Source organism: Pelophylax lessonae (assembly GCF_965119305.1).
Source record: "Pelophylax lessonae genome assembly, chromosome: 10".
In the NCBI taxonomy this organism is placed as follows: Eukaryota; Metazoa; Chordata; class Amphibia; order Anura; family Ranidae; genus Pelophylax; species Pelophylax lessonae.
In genome coordinates this window covers 205,792,467-205,800,290 of record NC_138777.1, presented here as the reverse complement: position 1 = coordinate 205,800,290, position 7,824 = coordinate 205,792,467, and positions in this window count along the sequence as shown.

Below are 7,824 nucleotides of genomic sequence, written 5' to 3'. Positions count from 1 at the left end.
AAAATAATAATATAAATAAGTGATTGCAAGAGGCACATGAGAGAGTGTAAGCTCCTCTGGTGCAGAGACTCAAGTGGCCAGCTCAGTGTTCTCTGTACAACATTGCAGTATATGTCAGAGCTATGCAAATGTATTATTATTATAACAACAACAGTGTGCAACTGTAGGGGAACATTAGAGTGTAAGCTCCTCTGGTGCAGGGAATGATGTGATTGGCTCAGTGTTCTCTGTACAGCACTGCGGTATATGTCAGAGCTATATAGATGTATAATATTAGCGTGTGACTGTGGGGAGCATTAGAGTGTAAGCTCCTCTGGTGCAGACATTGATGTGACTGGCTCAGTGTTCTCTGTACAACACAGTTATATGTCAAAGCTATATAAATGTAAAATAATATAAATAATAGTAGTGTGTGATTGCAAGAGGCACATTAGAGTGTAAGCTCCTCTGGTATAGAGACTGATTTGAATGGCTCAATATTCTTTGTGCAGCACTGTGTTATATGTCAGAGCTATATAAATGTAAAAAAAATATAAATAATAGTAGTGTGTGATGGCAAGATGCACATTAAAGTGTAAGCTCCTCTGGTATAGAGACTGATGTGAATGGCTCAGTGTTCTCTGTACAGCACTGTGGTAAATGTTAGAGCTATACAAGTATAGTGTGTGATTGCAGGGGGACATAAGAGTGTGAGCTCCTCTCATGCAGAGACTGGTGTGAGAGGCTCAGTGTTTTCTGTACAGCACTGCAGTATAGGTCAGAGCTACATAAAATGAGAATAGTAGAGAGTGACTGTGGGAGGATATTAAAGTGCAAGCTCCTCTGGTGCAGACGGATGTGACTGGCTCAGTATTCTGTGTACAGTGCTGCAGTATATGCCAGAGCTATATACATGTATATTAATAATAGTGTGTGACTGTGGGGGAACATTAGAGTGTAAGCTTTGTGGTAAGGCATATAATAAATGTTTCTATCTCCTCTATGAACAGGACAGAACGATAACTTACTGTGTCCAGGCGAAGCGGTGGATGTGAAGTCTCAGGCTGTCTTCATACTTTTTGTTATCCTGAAATTTGACAACTCCCAGTTCCTGTATTGCGAAACTCCTAAACTTCCACTCTCATTAGCTCAGCTGAAGCTGCTTCACATTGTATCAGCTGTTGTGCATTTCATTGTCTTTCCCATTGAAATTCCTATGTATGGGCTCTGTAGAGCGATTAAATTCGAATGAGATTGCGGGATGTCTGTGTAGAGTAGAATCCATCATACAATCAGCGATTTGGATCTATACGTGAAATCAATTCTCTATGGAAAGTGGAAGTGAAAAACTCCACGATGACATCATCCTGGGGGATGAGTCATCACTATGTGGGGAAAATCCGGATTTCATAAAAAGATGGCCCAACCAGAGGATACTTGGTTTCAGTTTCTATTTGGTAATTTGTTCATTTATATACAGTGGGTACGGAAAGTATTCAGACCCCCTTAAATTTTTCACTCTTTGTTATATTGCAGCCATTTGCTAAAATCATTTAAGTTCATTCTTCTTCCTCATGAATGTACACATAGCACCCCATACTGACAGAAAAACACAGAATTGTTGACATTGTTGCAGATTTATTAAAAAAGAAAAACTGAAATATCACATGGTCCTAAGTATTCAGACCCTTTGCTGTGACACTCATATATTTAACTCAGGTGCTTTCCATTTCTTTTGATCATCCTTGAGATGGTTCTACACCTTCATTTGAGTCCAGCTGTGTTTGATTATACTGATTGGACTTGATTAGGAAAGCCACACACCTGTCTATATAAGACCTTCCAGATCACAATGCATGTCAGAGCAAGTGAGAATCATGAGGTCAAAGGAACAGCCTGAAGAGCTCAGAGACAGAATTGTGGCAAGGCACAGATCTGGTCAAGGTTACAAAAAGATTTCTGCTGCACTTAAGGTTCCTAAGAGCACAGTGGCCTCCATAATCCTCAAATGGAAGACGTTTGGGACGACCAGAACCCTTCCTAGAGCTGGCCGTCCGGCCAAACTGAGCTATCGGGGGAGAAGAGCCTTGGTGAGAGAGGTAAAGAAGAACCTAAAGATCACTGTGGCTGAGCTCCAGAGATGCAGTCAGGAGATGGGAGAAAGTTGTAGAAAGTCAACCATCACTGCAGCCCTCCACCAGTCGGGGCTTTATGGCAGAGTGGCCCGACGGAAGCCTCTCCTCAGTGTAAGACACATGAAAGCCCGCATGGAGTTTGCTAAAAAACACCTGAAGGACTCCAAGATGGTGAGAAATAGGATTCTCTGGTCTGATGAGACCAAAATAGAACTTTTTGGCCTTAATTCTAAGCGGTATGTGTGGAGAAAACCAGGCACTGCTCATCACCTGTCCAATACAGTCCCAACAGTGAAGCATGGTGGTGGCAGCATCATGCTGTGGGGGTGTTTTTCAGCTGCAGGGACAGGACGACTGGTTGCAATCGAGGGAAAGATGAATGCGGCCAAGTACAGGGATATCCTGGACAAAAACCTTCTCCAGAGTGCTCTGGACCTCAGACTGGGCCGAAGGTTTACCTTCCAACAAGACAATGACCCTAAGCACACAGGTAAAATAACGAAGGAGTGGCTTCACAACAACTCCGTGACTGTTCTTGAATGGCCCAGCCAGAGCCCTGACTTAAACCCAATTGAGCATCTCTGGAGAGACCTAAAAATGGCTGTCCACCAACGTTTACCATCCAACCTGACAGAACTGGAGAGGATCTGCAAGGAGGAATGGCAGAGGATCCCCAAATCCAGGTGTGAAAGACTTGTTGCATCTTTCCCAAAAAGACTCCTGGCTGTATTAGATCAAAAGGGGGCTTCTACTAAATACTGAGCAAAGGGTCTGAATACTTAGGACCATGTGATATTTCAGTTTTTTTAATAAATCTGCAACAATGTCAACAATTCTGTGTTTTTCTGTCAGTATGGGGTGCTATGTGTACATTCATGAGGAAGAAGAATGAACTTAAATGATTTTAGCAAATGGCTGCAATATAACAAAGAGTGAAAAATTTAAGGGGGTCTCAATACTTTCCGTACCCACTGTAGTTATTAATTTTATTTATTTTCTTTATTGATCGGTTGATCTTGCTGAACGTAGGGTTTGGTTTACCCCATTACAGATTCTACATGAGCCGTTGTTTATTTTTTGCACGTTTTTCGCGCTTTCCTATGTAATATGTGTTGGGCAGCCCATACGTTTTTATTGTCTACTCCAATGATGGCAAACCTTGGCACCCCAGATGTTTTGAAACTGCATTTCCCATGATACTCAACTACACTGCAGAGAGCATGAGCATCATGGGAAATTTAGTTCCAAAACATCTGGGGTCCCAAGGCTCCCCATCACTGGTCTACTCTATGCACAAGAAACGTAGAAAAGAAGTCCCTGACTATTTTACAAAAACACGTCACACTGAACCGCATGGTGCACGCATTTGCAAATGAGTGGGCGTATCTCTAACAATTAATAGCACCACTGCATGTCTGCTAAAAAAACAAACTGTGGGTGTCAGGAAAATGCGCAAATTTGTGCACATTCCCGACAGACCTGTGTGTTTCCTTTCGTTTTTTAGATGAAATTTTTATTTTCGGAGATTTAAAGCGGTTGTAAACCCTAAAAAGAAAGGAAAAAAAAAAAAAAACCTGCAAGACAAAGGCATAATGAGCTAGTATGCATCGCATACTAGCCCATTATGTGTTACTTACCTTAGAACGAAGCCCCGACACGGACACCCGGACATCGCTGCGGGCGCTGCCATGATCCCTCGGCGACTGTTCCGGGTTCGGCGGCTCCGGCGCTGTGATTGGCCGGAGCCGCGATGACGTCACTCCCACACATGCGCGCGGGAGTGATTTTCGGCAAGCTCCCGGCAAGCAAAACTGAAGGTCCCCCCGGACCTTCAGAGCGCAGAAGCCGCATGCGCTGCAAATATCTCCTAAACCGTGCAGGTTTAGGAGATATTATTTGTACCTACAGGTAAGCCTTATTATAGGCTTACCTGTATGTAAAAGTGTCAAAAAGCGGGATACTACCGCTTTAAATGTATACATATCTCCAAATGGACATCGTAACAAATGTTAACTAAGCCGAAAAAATTATAACAGAATTAACGAACTCATTTGTTTCATTCGGATGATGTTACATGATGGGATAGTAGTTCAGGCCCATGGGGAAATTTAATTTATTTTCTAATTCATTTGATAATTTGATTTGGATAATAAATGGATCCAAATTAAGTTTCATTCGTTAATTCAGATGCACATGACAATAGTCAATATTGTCCAATCAGCTCATGCCATTTCTCATGGTGGGTTGGACTAGCGTCTGAAAATAATGAATGTGACCGATTCAAATCCATCCGATTCGATAATATATTGAATATATAGCAATCTTCCGAAAACACTGCAAAAATTTTCAAATCCCCCCAGACCAACGAATATACTCAACGAATGCCGAAGATATGAAATGGATTACGGAAACGAATTGGTTCAACATAACGAATATGACAAAATGAAATTCCTCAATGAATGAATGCATCCAAAACTAAACAAAAATTTCCAGCATGCACATTTTTAATTCCCGACATGCAGTAATGAAAACGTATGGGCCATACACACTATAAGATTTTCTGAAGACTTTTTCCTTTAGATTTACCAAAACCATATAATATGAGGTCAAACCTAAACACTTTCAATTTGTATGCAATCTGGCAGGCCCTTGCACTACATAGAAAAGGTAAATCTGAAGGAAAAAGTCTTCAGAAAATCTTATAGTGTTTGGCCCTTTAGCCTAAGCCCCGTACACACGATCAGATTATCGAACAATCTGTCGTCCGTTTTTTGTGGCATGCTAGTCTGATGTGGAAAGTGAAGAGGTTATTTTCATGCGAATTTTCCCGTACGACAGAATTCTACTTCAGAAGTGATGTCATGTGTTGGATTGCTTTGTATGTGTTCTTTCGTCTCTGGGCATGCCTAGTCTTGCTCTTAAGTTTTTTTTCCATCGAAATCTGTACTAATGAGACGAAAATCGGACGTTGTGTTGACGGACGATAAAAATGTTATAGCCTGCACATCAGGATTTTTTCGGCCGAAAAGTTGGAGTCGGCTGTCAAAAGCACCATACTAACAATCCGAAAATCAGCAGATTGGTCATTAGACGAAATTTCCCTTCAGATTTTCTTATCGTGTGTACGGGCCTTTAGGCCTAGGTTCACACTGAATCCGGGTTTGATTTCAAACAGGCATTTCAGCCTGACTTTGGGGGCATTTTTACAGACATCTGTGCGTGTTCATGACAGATCTCTATTGAAATCGCTCCCGAAGTCACTAAAAATAGTGCAGGAACTAGTGCAGGAAATTGGTGCGGCGCCGCAAAGTCGGAGTCGCAGTGATTCGGGCGGAGTCGTTGCTGGCAACAGGCTCCGATTTGGCATGCAATTTGATATGTCAAATTGCATGTCAAATCGGCCCGATGTAAACGGGGGCTAAGACTCGATTCACATCAATGAATGTTGCTTTTGAGTGTTTCTGTATTGCTTTTTGTTGTGCTTTCTTCTATTTTTACCACGATTTTGCCGTGGTTTTACTGCGATTTACGTATTTTATGTTTTTTTTTTGGGGGGGGGGGAATTTGTTGTTGGGCAGATTTAAAACCGCAAATCGCGGCAAAATCGGGGTAAAAACACACTACATGCTTTTCTGCAGCTTCTCCATTGAAGTCTATTAAACCAAAAAAAGCAAAAAAATAAAAATAAATTTTGCATTTAAAAAAGTCCCTGACCCTTTCTAAGAACGCAGAGACACAAAAACGCATTGTTGTGAAGCTATGTTAAAAAAAATGTCCTGAATTTATGCAAAAAGCGTGCAAAAGCATTGGTGTGAATGGAGCCTTAGCCCCCGTTCACACGGGCATGATTTAACATGTCAAATCGCATGCCAAATCGCAGCCTATTGCCAGCCACGCCACTGTCCCAATCGGTGTGACGCCATCTTTGCGGCGCCACATATATTTCCAAAAGTAGTTCCTGCATTATTAGGGCTGCAGACATGGTACAGGAGAAAGCGGGGCTGTGGGCATGATATAGGAGAATGCGGGGCTGCGGACATGGTACAGGAGAATGCGGGGCTGTGGGCATTGTACAGGAGAATGCGGGGCTGTGGGCATTGTACAGGAGAATGCGGGGCTGTGGGCATTGTACAGGAGAATGCGGGGCTGCGGACATAGTACAGGAGAATGCGGGGCTGCGGGCATGGTACAGGAGAATGCGGAGCTGCGGGCATTGTACAGGAGAATGTGGGGCTGCGGACATGGTACAGGAGAATGCAGGGCTGCGGACATGGTACAGGAGAATGCGGGGTTGCGGAGATGGTACAGGAGAATGCGGGGTTGCGGACATGGTACAGGAGAATGCGGGGCTGCGGACATGGTACAGGAGAATGCGGGGCTGCGGACATGGTACAGGAGAATGCGGGGCTGCGGACATGGTACAGGAGAATGCAGGGGTTCCGGACATGGTACAGGAGAATGCAGAGCTGCTGGCATTGTACAGGAGAATGTGGGGCTGCGGACATGGTACAGGAGAATGCAGGGCTGCGGGCATGGTACAGGAGAATGCGGGGCTGGGGACATGGTACAGGAGAATGCGGAGCTGCGGGCATTGTAAAGGAGAATGTGGGGCTGCGGACATGGAACAGGAGAATGCGGGGCTGCGGGCATGGTACAGGAGAATGCAGGGCTGCGGGCATGGTACAGGAGAATGCAAGGCTGCAGACATGGTACAGGAGAATGCAGGGCTGCGGACATGGTACAGGAGAATGCAGGGCTGCGGGCATTGTACAGGAGAATGCGGGGCTGCGGGCATTGTACAGCAGAATGCAGGGCTGCGGCAGGCCAGGATTGGCTAATCGGGAGAACCGGGACTTCTGCCAGTGGGCCAGTCGGTGGGAGGGCCGCCCGTTCCTCTGGGTTGCCTTAGATTTAAAAATGGCGCCGCCCAGTGCTAACATGTCAGGGATAGCCAAACCTATACAAGCTATTCCGAGCAGCGGCACATGCGCAATGACGTGTTGGCGCCGAGAGGCGCCATTTTTAAATCTAAGGGGCCTCAGGGACAGGTGAGTCTCCACAGCCACACTACCTGCCTTTATGCGGGGCTGCAGGCATACTACAAGAGATGCAGTGCTGCGGGCATGGTACACTTGTACCAGTGTTAATTTTGGCAGCAAATTTCAATTTAGTTTTAGTCTTAGTCTTAGGACTAAAATGGCATTTTAGTTTTAGTCCCATTTTAGTCCTCTGCAAGTGTTTTAGTTTTAGTCGTATTTAGTCGACTAAAACTCCAGTACATTTTACTATGTCCTACGTCCTACATTTTAGTCGACTAACACTAATTTTAGTCATCTATAATCGACTGGGTGTACTTCAATTGTAATTTGTAATGCATTATTTAAGCATTTCTCTACAATTTCCAAACTCATTATATACTACTGCTGGTCCTGGAGTGAAAAATCTAATATGTTATTATTTATGGTATTAAGCTTTGAGCATGCACCAGTGTTAATTTTGGCAGCAAATTTTCATTTAGTTATAGTCTTTTGACTAAAATGCCATTTTAGTTTTAGTCGTATTTTAGTCTTAAGACTAAAATGCCATTTTGGTTTTAGTCATATTTTAGTTATCTGAATTGTTTTAGTTTTAGTTGTATTTTAGTCGACTAAAATTGTGTTAATTTAGTAGACGAAAACGTTTTAGTCGGTTTTAGTCGACGAAATTAACA